The sequence below is a fragment of the Mustela nivalis genome, assembly GCF_964662115.1.
Source record: "Mustela nivalis genome assembly, chromosome: X".
Classification (NCBI taxonomy): Eukaryota; Metazoa; Chordata; class Mammalia; order Carnivora; family Mustelidae; genus Mustela; species Mustela nivalis.
In genome coordinates this window covers 37,866,349-37,884,303 of record NC_139040.1, presented here as the reverse complement: position 1 = coordinate 37,884,303, position 17,955 = coordinate 37,866,349, and positions in this window count along the sequence as shown.

The following is a 17,955-nucleotide window of genomic DNA, read 5'->3' as shown; positions in this document are numbered from 1 at the left end:
TGTTTTCCCTGGTCAGTCCTGCCTTGTCTGAGCATCAGCAACACTCTGTAACACCCTGCTCCCAAACTACCACCTGTTGCATTCAAGATGGCAGGTTCTATCTCCTCCTCTAATCCAGTCTACCTACTTCTGAGATTAAAAAAATAAATTGTTCTGGGGCGCCTGGGTGGCTCAGTGGTTAAGCCACTGCCTTCGGCTCAGGTCATGATCTCAGGGTCCTGGGATCGAGTCCCGCATCGGGCTCTCTGCTCAGCAGGGAGCCTGCTTCCTCCTCTTTCTCTCTCTCTCTCTCTGCCTACCTCTCTGTCTACATGTGATTTCTCTCTGTCAAATAAATAAATAAAATATTTAAAAAATAAATAAATAAATTGTTCCATCACTCCTTCAAGCTGATGGATTCTAGTTACCAGCAAGCATATTGGAAATATTGATGGGAGTTGGATCATCATTCTAACTAATGTCAACTTTAATGCTAGAAGATGCAAATGGTTTAGTATTGACCCAGGCAGTTTAAAAACCACTAGATTCTCTATTTCTGCCATCATTAAAAAATCTGAACTAAAACTATTTAAGGCACTAATATTAATCCAACTATATTATTATTCTGACAATTCTTTTTATGAAAACAACTGGGAAATGTTTCCTAAATTTAACTCAAAAAAGCTTTCTAATATCTGTTTTGATCTTGATAGTTTATTTTTAAGAGTGTATTATATCTTCTTTATTCTATAAGTTTCTTGAAGGCTTCAGACCAAAAGCAATAAAATTCTGAACTGATATAAATGCCTTCCCGTCCACTTCTCCAATTCCTTTCCCTGCCAAGTTCTTATAACTCCATTAAGCCTGTTCAACCAGCCTCATGTAAGGGTTATGTCCTCAACAGACTATTCCAGGATTGTGACTACACCTTAGACTTTGTTTTACCCTTCTATTGTATCTAGCACTGTGTTTCGCCCTCAAGTATAAATATTTGTTTGTTGATCAACTAAATGTAGGCACTTACTGAAGTAAGTCTGGAGAGAAGTCACAGTGCTATAGAAATTGTCTTTCCAAGTTTTTTGTTGACAGATTGAGTTATTCATGTGCTTTCTGATAACTGGAATCCTATGGACAAGGGGAATGACTGACCTCGTCAACAAGTGTGGCTTCCTGATAAGTCGCTGAGTCATTTTATGGTAATCTGCCCAGAAAAGCAAGTTATTTCTTACATACACAGGTCACTGAAGAGACACTTGACTTTCTTTCTGAGAAATGCAGTCACTTGTCTGGAAAATATGGTCATGCCAATATTTTATAATAAACACAGGATTCAGGGTATACCTGGCTTATTGAAGTAGTGTCTAGGATGACTTGAGAATTTCAAATAAATTATTAATCATGAATAGAGAAAAACTTTCACTTAGATTAGGCTGATCAAGATATTCTAGAGTGGAAGGCACAGATGCAGATGTTTTGAAAGAACAGATTTGGTAAATTATATGCTATGGAGCTAAGACAGTGTTAACATTTCTAATATGGGGCCTAGAAGAATAATGATTTCTTTCTTTACCTCAAGCATTACATTAGGTGGTCAACCCTAAAGCAAAAGGGCCAGTAGAACTTGTATGTCTTCTCAAGTTACTACCATTGCCTCCAGTGTTGACCTCCAGGAGGGCTGCATTTAATGACTCCTCTTCCTTCCTTCTGTTTATTTGTTTGAAACCTAAGCTTGTTTAGTTAACATTGATTTGTTGTGGGGCTGTCAGGGGTGATTTATCAGTAGTTGTTCATAGTGACCCTTAAAATGCAGCTGTTATTGCAGCCATGTCATTTTCGCAGTATCAGAGAAATGATTTAGTTGACATAGTCATGCTCTTTTACAACTTACTAAATGTATGGGGTGTTGAGCTTTTTCTGTTTAATTTTTTTTATTAAAACCTGATAACATATTAGGTAGATATTATCACTTAGCCTTGAAAGTTAATTTGAGCTTTTTAGTTACTCAGAGTATCTTTAACCACATTTCTCCAATAGGACTACAATGAATTAAATGAGTGTGAGTATTGGAACATTTGGCAAGGTGATATTTGCAAGGAGATTTAATCTTTCAGGCTGATCTGCTTTGTTCTCAAAGGCAACTGCTATTTGAATGTGCAATCTAATTTAGTAATGTGATTTCCTTTTCTGATTTTTGCTTTTTGTAACTATGCTGACATTTTGTTCCTTAAGAGCTTTGATGTTTTTCTTCTGGGCAGGAAGTAGTTTCTTGAAGGGTATCTTGACAAACAAGTTGATGAAGGGTCACTGGAGCTCAAGTGGTAAACCAGAAGAATACCACAGGTTTGTGGTGCCTGACAGCAGGTATAATCTTCATCCTGAGTAGATTCAAATTAGAATTTTCCCATTAGAATTTTCGTGATTATAGATATATTAGTCATTTGGGGAGAGTATAAACAAATTAGTACAGCTTTTACAGAGAGTAAAATATCAACAATATGGTATTTTCCATCTAGGGTATTGACAAAATTTTTGAGGTTTGATAAAAACCAGTGGTGGAAAATGTGTAGAGTAATGGGTAGTCTCATACTCCACTGATAAAAGTATGTATTACCTTCTGGAGAGTAATTTGGAAATATGAATAAAAATTGTAAATGCATGTACTATTTGATTCTGCAACTCCTTTTCTGACACTTAGATTAAAGAAATACTCTTACAATTTGACAAATGTATATACACAACTATATTCATTGTTGAATATGAAGAGAGAAAACAGTGAGAAATGAGGCAAAGAGATAGAAGGGAGGTATCAGCAGGGTGATTATTTATTATATGAGCTTATTTATTATGTGAGCTTGTCTCTCTGCAGCATGTTTGGTATAGATGTCTTCCCACCCCCCATTAAATGCAAGAAATAACCCCCCAGTTATTATGATAATTAAAACATTCTACCATACATAAACCTTTCTAAACACTCCTAAAGGAATACTCCTCTTCCTTGGTTGAGAACCACTGGGGCTTGATCAAGGATGACCATTTAGACAAGAAGTAACAAGTATTGGTAAGGATGTGGAGAAAAAGGAATGCTTGTGCACCATTGGTGAGAACAAAAATTGGTACAACCAGTGTGGAAAACAGTATGGAGTTTCCTCAGAAAATTAAAAATAAAAATACCATATGATCCTATAACTTCACTACTGGATATTTACACAAAGAAAGTTAAAACATTAATTTGAAAAGATATATACACCTCTATGTTTATTGCAGCATTATTTACAATAACCAAAATATGGGAGCAACCTAAGTGTCCAATGATAGATGATGGATAAAGAAGATGTGGAATACTGTGAATTCATAAAAAGGATGAAATCTTGCCATTTGCAACAACATGGATTAACCTAGAGGACATTATGCTAAGTAAACTCGGTCAGACTGAGAAAGACAAATACCATATGATTTTACTTGTATGTGATATCTTTTTAAAAAACACACACACACAAATGAATAAACAAACAAGCAAAAAGCAGAATCAGACCCATTAATTCAAAGAACAAACTAAGGGATGCCAGAGAGAAGGGAGGTGGGGAGATAGGCAAAATGAGTGAAAAGGAGTGGGAGATACAGACTTGCAGTTACAGAATGAATGAGCCACGGGCATAAAAGATATGGCATAGGGAATATAGTCAATGATATTGTAATAGCATTGTATAGTGGCAGATGGTAGCTACAATTGCGGTAAGCATAGCATATTGTATAGAGAAGATGAATCACTATCTTTTACACCTGAAACTAATATAATTTTGGATGTCAACTATACTCAAATAAAAAAAAAAAGAAGCACCTTGTCTTAGTCAATTAAGCACTGGACTCTTGATTTCAGCACAGGTCATGATCTCAGGATCCTGAGATGGAGCCCTGCTTTGGCTCCTTGCTCAGCAGGCAGTCTTCTGGAGATTCTCCCTCTCCCTTTCCCCTCCTCACTCAAATAAATAAACCTTTTTAAAAATTTAAGGAAGACTTTTTATGGTCTGCTAATGAGTTTGGACTTCCTCCTGTAGGATCTGAGCTTCTCAAACTATAGTAGGAGATGGTGTGCAATTTCTTGCACATAGTTGAATTTCTGAAATAAACATGGTTAATCTTCTTGAAGTATCAATTTTATCTAAATACTTTTTAAGTTAAAGGTAATATGGTAATATACAATTTTGTATTAAACACATATAATAAGGAATAGAATCCTAGATTATTATGAATTATTACAATAAAAGAAGGAAAAGTTTCTGCTTGCACTGAGCTGATTCTAACTATATTCAAACTTCTGAGGCTATTTCAGGTGGAAAGTTAGAGAAGCAATGGAAATTATGAGTCAATGAGTGTTGGAAACCAGGATAGTATGATCAGATTTTCATTTTAGAAAGATCCATTTCTCTGCAGTTGGAGAATACATTGGAAGAAGATGAGACATGAACCCAGACTAGTTGGGAGTAATAATAAGTTATCTCGGAGAAGAAGAATGGAGATGAAAGATATTTAGAAAGCATACTTCACATGACTTAATGAATGAGTGGGTATTCAAAACGAAAGAAAGTAAGCTATTGATAGTGCTGACCATGAATCTGCCTTGGGCAGCTGGTTAGTAATAAGATAGAGAAGTTAAAAGATTAGCAGAATTGGGGAAGAAAAGACAAAAGTTAATTCAAATTTTTTAACATACTGATTTTGAGTTGGCTGTAGATTTCCAATGGATATATTGAGTAAATAATAGTAAACATGTATTTCCAACTCATGGAGGAAATCTAGACTGGTAAGCTAGCTTTTGAAATTGTAATAATATTGGTGTTCTTAAAGCCATGGCATGAATGAGTTAACCCAAGGAAAGTAAAAAACAAACAAACAAACAAACAAACCCAAGGAAAGTGAGTGGAGTGATAAGAAGAGTTCTGAGAAGAGAACCCTGGGGTTGTGGAGGGAACTATTTTCAAAGGTTTGGTTGAGGAAGAGGAGCCTGCAAAGGAGACTGAGAAAGAGTAATCCTAAAGGTAGGGGAAGAAAATCAGGAATGAATGTTGCCACGAAAGTCAAGAAAGGAAAGGAAGGGAAGTTTTAGGTAGAAGGGAGTGACCAACAGTATCAAGTATCAAGTATCAACAGAAGGTAGAGTCAGGTAGTGACGATATATATAAATTGAATTTGACTGTTGAGAGAGATTATTATAGTAGTTTCAGACAGATTGCAACAGGTTGTAATGGGTTGAAAGTTCCCACTACAGTGAGATAATAAAATGCGTAGTATGATATCTGGACAGCCCTTAGCCAGTACTCCCAATAACAACACAAAAGGGAGAGGTCTTCACTTTTGGGGAGTCCTGTGTCAAATCTACCCTCAGGACATTAAGACTTTTCATCCACAACATGATTCCCATCCCATGTCCCCTAGAAAAAAGATACCAATTTACACAGTACCCTATACCCAGTGGGGGAAAAAATATGGTGGTTTGTTAAGAACTAAACTTTGAAGTTTTGGCTGCCAGCCAAAGAGTATGAGGCATTACAAATAATTGCATTAGTATAGACATTATTTGGACATGGAATAGAAATGGGCCTTAGTTCGTGGTCTCTAGCATGGTTGTTTAGGCCCTGTAAAATATACTGAGACACTTTCCCCTTTCCTTCTCTGTGTCATCCTATAATGTCTTTTTTCCCCTCTACTAACCTACTCATAAGGGTTAAAGCGGGCTGTACAATTTCTCTTTAGCCACTAACACCCCTGTAGCTGTGACACCATCTTAAGTGCTGTCTTTTAATCCAGGAAACCATGAAATATGTCACAAAGTACAAAACCTAGTTACTTTAACCTACTTAATAGAGGCAATTGCCCCATTCAGGCAGGAGGAAGGTATTTCCCGTGTGGGTCTCTGTGTGATAGGGGAGGCTCTTTGTGAATATGTGTATAGAGGCAGGAGATTTTCTGTGGGCTCTAAGGGTGGTCTTGAGGTCTGGGAACCCTCAGGCTGTATTTCTGTCCACGTTTTTCTTCGTGCACCCATAAAGAACAGATCTTAGAATGACCTAAGAATAGTTGTTCCTCAGCCTCTCATGAGTCACGGGCTCTATGGGAGGTCTGTAGCTATGCACAGAAATTCTTCCCCAAGATGAAGTTTAGGGACGACCCCATGATTAGAAATGGAAGCATGAAGAAACGTGTGTCCCATATAAAGGTTTTGGAGTTAGTTATTCTTGTCATTTTTTCTGCAGTCATGAAAAAGATCCTTAAGTCCTCAAATAATTCCCCATTGAATTATGCCACCAGGCACTATTCCTTTGGGTTAAGCATGTATCTGTCTGAATTTCTTATACCCCTCCCCATCTCTCTTTCTCCCATTTGGGAAGCTACTCTAAAAACATACAGTTAGAATAAGAAGGGAGTAAGTGGGAGTGCTGAAAGTTTTAAAGAGAGCCAGAAAATGTAAACTTGGGCTGCTGAGGTCAAAACTACCAACTCTGGGAAGGTCTGGTTCAGAATTTGCTTGCTTACTTGGTCTCTGTACTCAGTGTGAGAGCTTAGGCAAGGAAGCATCTGCCAAACCCAAGAAAGCTTAGAACCACAAGTGTTCTTATCCTTGTCATTCAGGATGAAACTGGGTATTTGTTCAGCAGGTAGCAGCTTACTACATAGAAAGAAGTAATTTGGGACTCTTTTAGGGAAGAAGACAAGACCCGAGTAAGACGGGGGCTGATGCTGGCCTGAACTCCAAGTATTTCTGTGCTTTTAGCACTGTGAAAGTGGGAAAGCTCCTGAAAGAAGAGTAAGGGAAGGGAGTGGAGATCATATGTTGTTAATTAGAAAAGAAGGAATGAGAAGAATGCCGCGCTTTAGCTTAAGTTTTCCTTGTAGGTTGATGACAACCCACAGGTAACGTTTAAGATGAGCATTTTCAAACTCATCCTTCTGTGCTGCTGGAGCAGCTCCAGCTATATGGTAAAGAAGCAGATGTGGCAAAAGAACAGGATGTTTCAGGCTTTGAGTTTCAAAGGGTCAAACAGAAGTGGAGATTTGGTCCTTTGGTCTTCTAAACACTGAAGATTGAAGGGTTTGTGGCTCTCTGGGGCTGTATTTCTCAGCCTGCATAGAGGTCCTGTTTTTTCAGGTGTGACTATAGGAGAAAAAAAAGAGAAATCAGGTTGGGTAGGCCTTGTGAGGCAAGAATGTGGGCTTTCTCAGGTACAATGGCAGAGATAAAAGGCCATTCCTGAACCTGCCAAGAATCATTGGGTATTTCACTGAAATTGCCACTCGGGACTCCCAGATAGGACAATATGCAAGTCTCCAAAAGAGAGAAAGTGTCTTCCCTGGATAGAAGACTGCTATATACCTAGATCTCCTCTGGATAGAAAAATAGAAGGAAGACGCTTGACTGGGTATGCCTTTGCCTAGGGAGAATATAAGGAATTTTAATGACTTCCTGTGTAAAATCTTGAGGGGCCTTGGGTAGCCAGTACAAACAGGAGGCATTTCAGTTGATTGGATTTATGTTTCTGAAATCAGGAAACAGGCCAACATGGGCCTCTGTTTAGCTCCGTTCCATGGGATTGGAAGTTGGAATGCAAGGAGATGCCGCCTCAGATTTCATCCTGTAATCAGTGGCCACTCTGCCTTTTTGACTTTTATCTAGTTACTTTAAAAAATCATATATATATATATATATATATATGTATGTGTGTGTGTGTGTGTATGTATACATATATATATATATACCATATGTATATGTATATATGTGTATATATACATACATACACACACTAATATATATATGTATACATATATATACCATATGTATATGTATACAGTTAAGGAAAGCTAATAGCCATAGGTACAGCATAAGCTAGGGTAAAAATCCCACATGGCTTTCAGCTGCTCCCTACAAAACTTGGCAACCAGCTGTTACCAATCCCCATTGAGAAGAAAAGGAGAGGAAACAGGCAATAATTTGAAATGTGACCATAATGTAATGCGACTGCTGCTTTTTTACAAGCTTATCAGTTATCAGTTGGATATACAAGCATATCTAAAGGAGTAGTGTCCCCTTCAGACTAACACTTTGGGAGGCTAAATCCCTGTACATTTATTGCAATGATGTTGCCATTGCTCAAAATGTTTTTGGCACTCCTCTTTAGCAACTGAGTTCAGAACCTGCAGCACATTTGTTTGAATATCCTCAGTGGTGATAAATCTTTGTCCTTTGAGGGTGGATTTGATTTTAACAAGCAGAAATAGTCACTCAGAGCCAAGTCTAGAGAATAAGGTGGGTGATCAAGCTCAGTAATAGAGTTTTTAATTACAAACAACCACTCCCTCTCTTCTCCATTTCTTTCCCTGTCCACCTTCACTCTACCTGCCCCTCTCTCCATCTCTCCAGCTCTGCCCTCCATTCAAAGTGTGACTGTGATCTATTAAGACCACTTTTCTTGCATGGCTCATAGCCAGGTGTAAACAGAGGTTAAATGACTACTGCCAAGATTATAAGATTAGGTAAGAAGCAAACTAGCATTAGACCCTGTGTCTCCTGCAAATCGCAGCATGAGAAGCCAACTAACAGAGAAACTTGATGACAAAGGGGCTTAATTAATGGAAATGGATACGCAAAGGAGCATGGGTTGGTTCTTCATCCCTAAAGGTCTTTCCAAATCCTTCACAGATGACATAAATATAGTGCTGCTTGATGGCAATAAGAATTCCCTGTGCTTTGGTACTTCTCTCCGGACAAGTCCAACTGGGGATCTGCCAACATCTCTGAAAACTGACTTTCCAAATAGGGTATAAGTGGAAGGAGGTAAGAACTCCCTACTTCTTATCCACTCTGGAAACAAAACAACAACAGCAAGACTGTAAGAAAGCCAGAGCTGTCCCTGAGCAACATTGTGAAGGCAGAAAAATATGCATCCTTGGCAACCACTTTTCCCAAATCTGTACCTCTCCCCCATCACCACCTTCTCCCTATTTCCCTGTTCTCCAGTGAGGGAGAAGTGTGACTGATTTTTGCATTCCTGCTAAAGAGTTATACAGGTCATCTGCATTTTTAGAAGAGAGCATCAGGGCTGTGATTTTCCCAAAGGGAAAGAGATCAAACCAGCAGAAACTTCTGATGTATCAACAAGGGAATACTTTTAGGCAAAGAAAAGGTATGACAAATCACCCCATAGAGACAATATCTGCCACTCTTGTGCATGAACTTGTGCCTGGAGTGAGCTCTATTGTGGGCTGCTTTCCCTCAAGTGCTGGGCACTATTTAAAGAGCTGGACTTTGAATTATAGAATTTTGGAGCTGCCAAAACCCCTAGAGAGGAGAGTTCCCTCATTTTGAAAATTGGGACCTAGGAAGGAGCAGGGTGAGGAGTGGCCTTCTCCCAGATCCCACAAGGAATCGCACGGCCCCATGTGGGGCTAGAGCTCAGGTCCCTGGCTTCCCACTACACCAAAGCACACTGCAGTGAACACCTGACCTTTCTCAGGCATCTTCTGGCCAGCGTTTGATTGCAGAAAACCCAGCTCCTCGTTCAGTGTAAACCCAAGACTTTTTGAAGTGGGCCGCTATTCTCATGCTAGTTACCTCTGGCTATTAATAGAAGATACTCTTGTGTTTCCCAACGAAAAAAGGGAGTGGTTGGAGTGAGAGAAATATCAAAGTCCTACACCCTTTCCAGAGACTTAATATCTTCTCTTCTGAGGACAAACAATTCCACCGGGAACTCAGGAACATTGCTTTTGATCCCAGGCAGCCAGCATCCCTTCCACAGCAACTCAAGTTTGCATTTGCTGTTGAATCCCCAGGATGAACTATTGGAGAAAGTATTCTACCAATTATGTTTCCATGGGGCCCAGAGCACATGGTCTTGATTAGAATGAGCAATAGCAAAGCAGATTTCCCCCTGTGAAGGTCTGAAAACAACTTGAAATCCAGCCCATATTGTTCTAGCAGCCAATGCCTGGCTTCCAGCTGCTGCTTGATAAAATTTCCAAGCTCAAGGAGACGATACCTGGTGGGGAAGGTAGAGATATAGAAGGCCAAGCTAGGGAGGAAAAGAACCACAGAAGGACTTAGAAGTGTTATGTTATGGCTTTGCTCAGCCCCTCTGTTCCAACTTCAAATCCCAACACACCCAGGCAGAGCAGATTGCCAACCCATCACAGTATGGGGCTGCATGGTGAGACTCATTGGATACTAGCTCAATTCCTATCTCTTATACAAAATCTTCCCAGACTATTATATCTCACCAGGAAGCCTCCCTGGCCTCTCAGAACTTACAGTAAGAATACAGTTTCTCACAAGTGAATACATCTCTCCACCATTATGTCCAGTTTTTCAGTATCCAGTGGGTATGTTAACCTTTTCATCCTAGCTATAATGTGTGGTTCTTGAGATCAGAACCTGCTTTCTCCTCCTTTGCATAATCCATAATGACTCCTTCCGTTAAGGCCTCATAGGTGATTGACCATAGAGGAGTCTGGAAAGGGCACAGAAGTGCAAACAGTCCCTTCGGCTTTTGCCAGTCTTTTCCACCCAGGTTGCCACTCTGATGTGCAGTATTCTGGGAAGGAAGAACACGAGGAAAGGTCAGGCCCTGAAGAGGTCACTGGAAAGAAGAAGTTGAGGATAGGTGAATAGGTGAATGCTTTAGAGGGATGTGGCAGTGAGGGCAGGCAAGTTGGGCACAGGTCAGGGAGAAGGACATTAAGAGGAAGAACAAAATTCCCCTCCCCATTTTTGTCTAGAGATTACCTTGCCTGGGTACCTATGGGAAGCAAAGCTTTGCTGCTGTAGCTTTTTATGTGTGTGTGAAGGGGTGTGCTAGGGAGAGGAGGTTAGAAAAGCCAAGAACCTCATGAATGTGTGTGTGTGTGTTGTGTGGGTGTGGGTGTGTCTACCTATTTTCACTTTCTTTTGTTTTTCACACTGTGTCCCAGCTTGGATGCTACTCAACGAATTAATGCCTTTGTCACATCTTCTCTGAAATGTCACTAACAGGTCCCAATCCACACAGCTCCTGGCACCAATAAGATGGCATGAAAATAATATGTTGACTGCTACATGCTAAGTGGAAACACATGACCTATCAATCAAACAAGAATCAGTTTTTCCTCTAGGATGCAAAGCCCTAATAGAAAGGGAGCCCCAAGCTAGATGCAGAGAACTGAAAATAACACCTTCACAGACAAGCTGGAAAAATAAGTTGGTTTCTGGTTTGGTTTTTCTTTGTTGTGCCAGGAATTTCTAAAATACCCAGAAAATTAAGAAGTGCTCTGACTCGAGGATTCCTGCAGGACTTCCCAGAAATCATAACAGCAAAAATGGTTCTGAATGTTTTCTAGGCAAGTGTCACATACTTCAGTGAGATTTCTTTGCTGGCTCTTATTATCCTGGCCTGTTGAGGCCAGCAACCTATCCCATTCCCTCAGGCTGGGGCTCTGAGCTGTCCAAACTGCAACCAGATTCTCTATCAAACAGAGAGGGTGACCTGATCTTGAAGGCTTACCTCCCTTGTACACCCCTAATGCCTCACATGAGATGGCCCACTCACCATTACTTGCATCACCACCAGCAAACCCAGAAGTAATGAGTTTGTGGCAGCACAAGGAATAGAAGTTAGACAAAAGGGAACATTTGCAAACATTAATTAAGGGAATTTCTAAAAAATTATTTAAAATAAGTGTTTTGGAGGAAATTGGAAGGGGAGGTGAACCACGGGAGACTATGGACTCTGAAAAACAATCTGAGGGTTTTGAAGGGGCAGGGAGTGGGAGGTCGGGGTACCAGGTGGTGGATATTATAAAGGGCACGGATTGCATGGAGCACTGGGTGTGGTGAAAAAATAATGAATACTGTTATGCTGAAAATAAATAAAAAATAAATTCAAATAAATATACAAATATATAAATAAAATCAGTGTGTTGTGGCATCTGCCTGAAGTGGCTTAAATGTCATTGTTTCTTCTTGTCCTTGGATCTTGTCATGTAAATGTCCTCCTCCTTAGAGATCCAGGGGATCATTGACCTCTTCTCTGCCACTCCCCTGCTTGTTTACCTTTTAAACCTGATGGCTTTGTGTTTGTTGAAGGTGGAAGGCAACACTGGGAGCAATTTCAAGTGTGGGTACCCTAGTTTCAGGAATTCTTAGAATTTGAACCTATCTTGGTGGATGAGTTGAGGTGGGTTGGGGGGCACCTTTAGGTGTATCTGTATATCTCTTCAGTTATCTTTTTTCTTTGGGAGGAAATAGACACAGAGTTACACAGGCATATGCACAAATACACACAGCCTTCCCAAACAGGCTTAACTACTATAAGGAAGCTGAATAATAGAACTACAACATTGTAATGAAGGGCAAGGGGTCAAGGAAGACTAGTTTAAAGTTTTCTATATAAAACAGTTTTTTAAATAGCAGTACTAATGACAGAATTTTGGAGGTGAAAGGGATCTAGAAAAAATCCAAATCTGTTCCAGAACTCCTGCCCTTAGTTCTTTAGAGAATGTGTTTATTTCCTCTCTGTCCATTGAAGATGGAACTTCCCTTCAATGTCACCAGAACCAGCACAGTTCACAGTTCCTCATAATGTTGGCCTTTAAGTCTCCCCTGCTTAAAGGGGTAATGGAGTATAATGGAGATACTGGGTTGCTGTTGTCTGGTGTTTCAACTGAAACTTTTATCAGAACTCCACAAAAGCTGCCACCAGAGGGAGAGACTATGACTGACTTGAAGGTGAAAACATAGCAATTTGGGCCAATAGGTAAGATAGTAGGACTTAAGAAATCCAGTTGTCCAAGGACACCTGGCTCAGTTGGAAGAGTGTGAGACACTTGACCTCAGGGCTGTGAGTTGGAGCCTCACATTGGGTGTAGAGATTATTTAAATAAGTAAGAAAACTTTAAAGAAAGAAAGAAAGAAAGAAAGAAAGAAAGAAAGAAAGAAAGAAAGAAATCTAGTTGTCCATCCCCAGGTTGAGGTGCTAAGCTGCATGAGGGAAATTAACTAAATACTTCTATAAATCCACTTAGACTATCTTACTTTACATCTGCTATACTTTCTTGGAATTGTCCTCAAGTCCATGTGGGTGTATTTAGATAGTAGGATAAGGCATACAAGGGCAGGGAGGACCTCCTGCTTCTAAAGTTCCTGCCATGATTCCAATGTTGTGAATTTGCCAGATATACACATTCTGGCTATCCAGCTATGTGCAAATACAATCTCAACACAGCTCACTGTCATGACTCAGGGACACATGGAGGGAAGGTTTGCTCTATTTTATTTAATTTCATTTTCCCTCCCTTCTCATTCCCTCCCCTCTCCCCTCTCTACCAGTGTCTCTCTTTCTCTCTCTCTTGTTCTCTCTTTCATTTTTTCACCCTTTCTTTCTCTCTAGTTCTTTCCAACACCTCTTTTAAGAGCAAAAACTAAAAAGGCATTTCTTGGAAATCCGTGCTGCATTCAGCATGGCTGGGTGGAAACAAGTATGCTAACTTGACTGCAACGACTCCTGCATGGCACAGAACTGACTGGCCTCTGAGGCTTGGCCACCTGACTTGTCAGGTCAGGGAAGCCCTACTGTTCTTGCACTCTGCCCTCCATTGCTTTGGCTCAGCTCACAGCAGAGTGCAGTGGCTAGCCTTGTGTACTTTGGCAAGACAGCACTGTTGTAATAGGCCAAGATGAGTTTTTCTTCAAGCCACTGTACAGTCCCTTGGGAGACTGTGGATGGACCAGCCTAGCTGAGAATTCACTTCCTCTTAAGACTTCATCAAGAAGTTGTAAAATGCTCAAAGACTTCCTTAGACACTGGAAGGAATACAGCTGCTGTCAGGCTCGGAATACTCACCAAGAGAGGCTTTCCAAGAAGAGAAGTTTTCCTAGGTTAATGAAAGGCAGTTAACTCAGCAGCCTAGGGAAGAAGCTAAGCTGGATGGAGGCAATTATCCAGAATGGGTAATAGGCATTCCCAATCTCTACTGACAACAACGTGAGAGGAAGTGCTCTTGAACTAAAGCATATGGGCTTTAGGGGAAATTCAGGAGACAGTCTGAATTGCTGGCAAGCAATGGACCAGGATTGAAGGAAGACATAGACAACAATTCCAGAGCGGATCTTTGGCAGTTTGGGAACTAGATGCGCATAATTGCTTGGAGTGCTGAGACTACTCCATTGTACTATTTGGTACTTCTGATTGAGAGGGCAATCTGGATGGGTTGGGCTATTGTGCCCAACCAGAAGAGATTTTTTTTTTTTTTTTGGTCTATTCTCAGGACAGAAAACAGGAAAATTCCTTTCTGTTTAGGAAGATTTAAGGAAAACACATTAAGCAATCTGTAAAATTGCTTTTAGCTCAAGAGGTTGCTGACAATCAGCATCTGCTCAACCAAGATGCTTGTAATACATGGGCCTGATCTAAAAAGCTGCAAATTTCTCAGCCAGCATTGCTCCAGCATTCTGGTTGGGGGAGCAGCTTCAGTGAGAGCTAAAGATGACTTTTCTTCCTATCTGAAACAGGAAGCAGAGAGGGCCGGGCTTTCTTGGGTTTTTTTGATCTTCACTCCAAAAACTCCTGCACTGTCTGCCCATCTTATGTTACTCCCATCCACTTTGTCATTCATTATTCCTTCACCCTGGCGTGCCAAACCATGTTCTCTGCCATCTCTTTCTTTACTTACTCCTTAGATTATATACGTATTGCTAACTGTATATGACTGGAATGTGCATTAATCAGAATATGATAGACTATAGAGTAATAACAAATAGGCTCTTCTTATATCTCAGTGACATATAAAATCTGATGAGGGATATCAGGGGTTCTCCTCCAACTTGGACAACTTGGAAATCCAAGCTCTTTCCATTCTGTGATGGCACCATTTCAACATGAGTTCCAAGTTCTCTGCAGCATCGTGAAGGAGGGCTAAAAATATTTTAAAGGCCCGACTGTAGAGAAGTGTACATCATTTCTTCCACATCCCATTGGCAAGGATGCAGTCACATGGGCCCCCACCCAACTGCAAGGAAGGATGGGAAATGTAACTTTCCTGTGAGTCCAAGAAAAGGAAAATAAAACGACTTTGTGAATACATAAAATTGTCTCTGACAGAATTTATGTCTGTGGCTTTGTGCCTCCTTTTTCATATTGGTGTCTGTTCTCTAGGGGAGCACCTTACTTCCTGGGCCCCTGTACAAAAGGATGGGTATCACCATGTGGTGAGCATGAACATTATCTCAGAGCTAACCTAGTAAGTACAGCGTGGCTCCCCCACGACCATAGTAACATGTGAAACTAATCTGCCCCTTTCTCTAGTAGGAAAATGGGATGTAATATTTATCTTACAGTGCTATCAGTATTAGAAATACCATAAGAGAGACACAAGTAGAAAAGGGACACCTTTACAATCTTCACTTTGACCCATGAAAATTCATGACCACTAGGATGAATCCAGAAGCTCTCAGGCTGGCTTTTCCAGGATACAGTGAAACCTGTAGGATCTTAGAGTGAGCTATTTCCTGATAAGTGGACTGACAATGGCTGCCTGGATATCACTGTCAGCCTGAGTATATATATTTCACCTTTCTGATGAGACTGATAGGCATGCCTAGGTTGGGGAGATTATCTGGGTCTGCCCAGAAGAGTAGTAAAGATTTCATTATATAGCAATAGAAAGTTCCATAGAGCTATTTTAAGGAATGGCAATAGCTACCATTTTTTGAATGCTTGCTATATGCCAATGACTTATATGTATATTGACATCTAATCTACATAAAAATCGCCAAACTTTACAAATATGGAAAACTGAAGAGAAGTTAAGAAAATGGCCCAGGATCATACAACTAATAAGCGGCCAACCTGGAGTATGAATCCAGGTCTCTCTGGCCTATAGTGGCCCCTTGGTGGGAGACAGTGAGGGAAAATAGCATTTGGAAGAGTGAGCCCTTCTGCTTCAACTGCATTTTTTCTTCCTCTGCTCCAACTCCAATTTGAACTCCTACTTTCTCCACTTTTCCTTCTCTTGATAGCACAGATCCAGAAATAAGTAATGTAGGAGAATAACTTGGTTTAGAGGAAGCCTCCAGACCATAGAGACAGACCACTCAGAAAGGGTTTTTGGACCAAAGGCAATCTTGTCTATCATAAATGAACCAATTAATTTATTTAAAAAATAGCATATACCTAGAGAGCCATGAGCAATTAGTGAAGTGACCTTTAGTTCTCAGCTAGCAGACCCCAGCTTGAAGCATTCTTTTGGTGATATAATACACAGCTGTAGGGGAGTCCTGAGCTGACCTTGCTGAATTTTTAGTGGGGCAGAAGAGTAAAAACAGGATGAGGAAGCTTCTGCCACCAATCCAGCCGCGATCAAATAGGAAACATGCTGGTAAACAAGGTTTGAGCTACCAGGGAAGGGTCCCTCAGCTCCAAGTGAAGCAGTGGCCAAGAAATGAACTGAGGCCAGTTTGGATGAAGGATGGAGTAGTGTAGGGAGGTTGTTAAAATTACAGGGGCCTGCAGATATGTCTAGTCTAACTCCCTCATTATCCCAATAAGGAAACCATGGCTCAAAGGAAAGGGGCAGAGGACTTGCCAGAAATCACACAGCTAACTAGTGTCAGAACAAAGATTAGAATTTGGGTGTTTGAACTCTAACTAGAAGACTCTTTTCATTCTGTCAATATTTAATGCAAGCAAACAGTATTTAGAAAAGATGGGTCCTCCTCAGTGTGCACATTTGGAAATGTAGGGAAGAGATTATATTTTGGGAAGACTACTTGTGCTACATTGCTTTACCCAGGGATGGGTACAAGATTGTTTCTGGAAAACCCATTTTTCTACCCACAGGACCACCCTGCTTTTACCCTCATGCCTCAGAAGGGTAATGGGAAGAACCATCCTCCCATCTTTCTACCCTTTTGGTCCAGAATTTTCCTATCCTATGTCCTCACACCTGCTCTTCTAGAAAACTAACCAGTATCACCCCAGAACAACCAGAAGGTTGCCTCCAAACAGCTGAGATTGTTAATTCTCATATAGACCAGAGCTTTCTAGAAACCAGTATGTGGACCAGTTTCAGTCTGTGACCATGTCTCCACTGGTCTGTGTTGAAATTAGATAAATCAGGGGACACCTGGGTGGCTCAGTTGGTTAAGCGTCTGCCTTCAGCTCAGGTCATGATCCCAGGGTCCTGGAATTGAGTCCTGCATAGGGCTCTTTACTCAGCAAGGAGCCTGCTTCTCCTTCTGCCTGCTGCTCCCCTGTTTGTGCTTTCTCTTTCTCTCCAGCAAATAAATAAAATCTATTTTTAAAGAAATTTTATGAATCAGGACAATGCAGTGAGTTTTTTATGAATTAAATTTCTCTTAATTTATTCTGTCCTTGCTACCTTTTTGGAGCTAAAGTGTAATTTTATTTTTTTTTAATTTTTAAATGAAATAAAGAGATTTTTGCTTATAGTGGTTTTTTGTTCCACAAAATAAAAGCCAATCAACCTACGCATTCCTAAATAAATGATTTGTACTCTTCTACAAAATTCTAAATTCTGAAAAGCCCTGATATAAGCTACCCAGTCTGTTTCCAACAACAGATCTCCCCCCTCTTTAGACCTTTTCTCTGCTTGCTGCTTATTTTCTCAACTTTGCTTCCTGCTCTGAAAAGTAAATCTTCAAATGCAAGGAACACAGCCAGTATTAGGTTTAGTGATGCTAATGCTAACCACTGCTTTATCAAATGTTTAATGAGACACCTAGGGAAAGGCACATATGCCATGTCTGTTTGTTAATGGAACTGAGGATAGCCACAGAATTATTAATAAATTAATTGCTCCATGATGTGAACCTCACACACCCCTCAGGCTTATCCTCCTAGCTATTGGCAAGATTAAAAGAAATAATTTGTTATATTGGGGACATCCCAAAAGGAAATTTGACAATGGCACAGGGCTGGGGTAGTCTGCATGAAG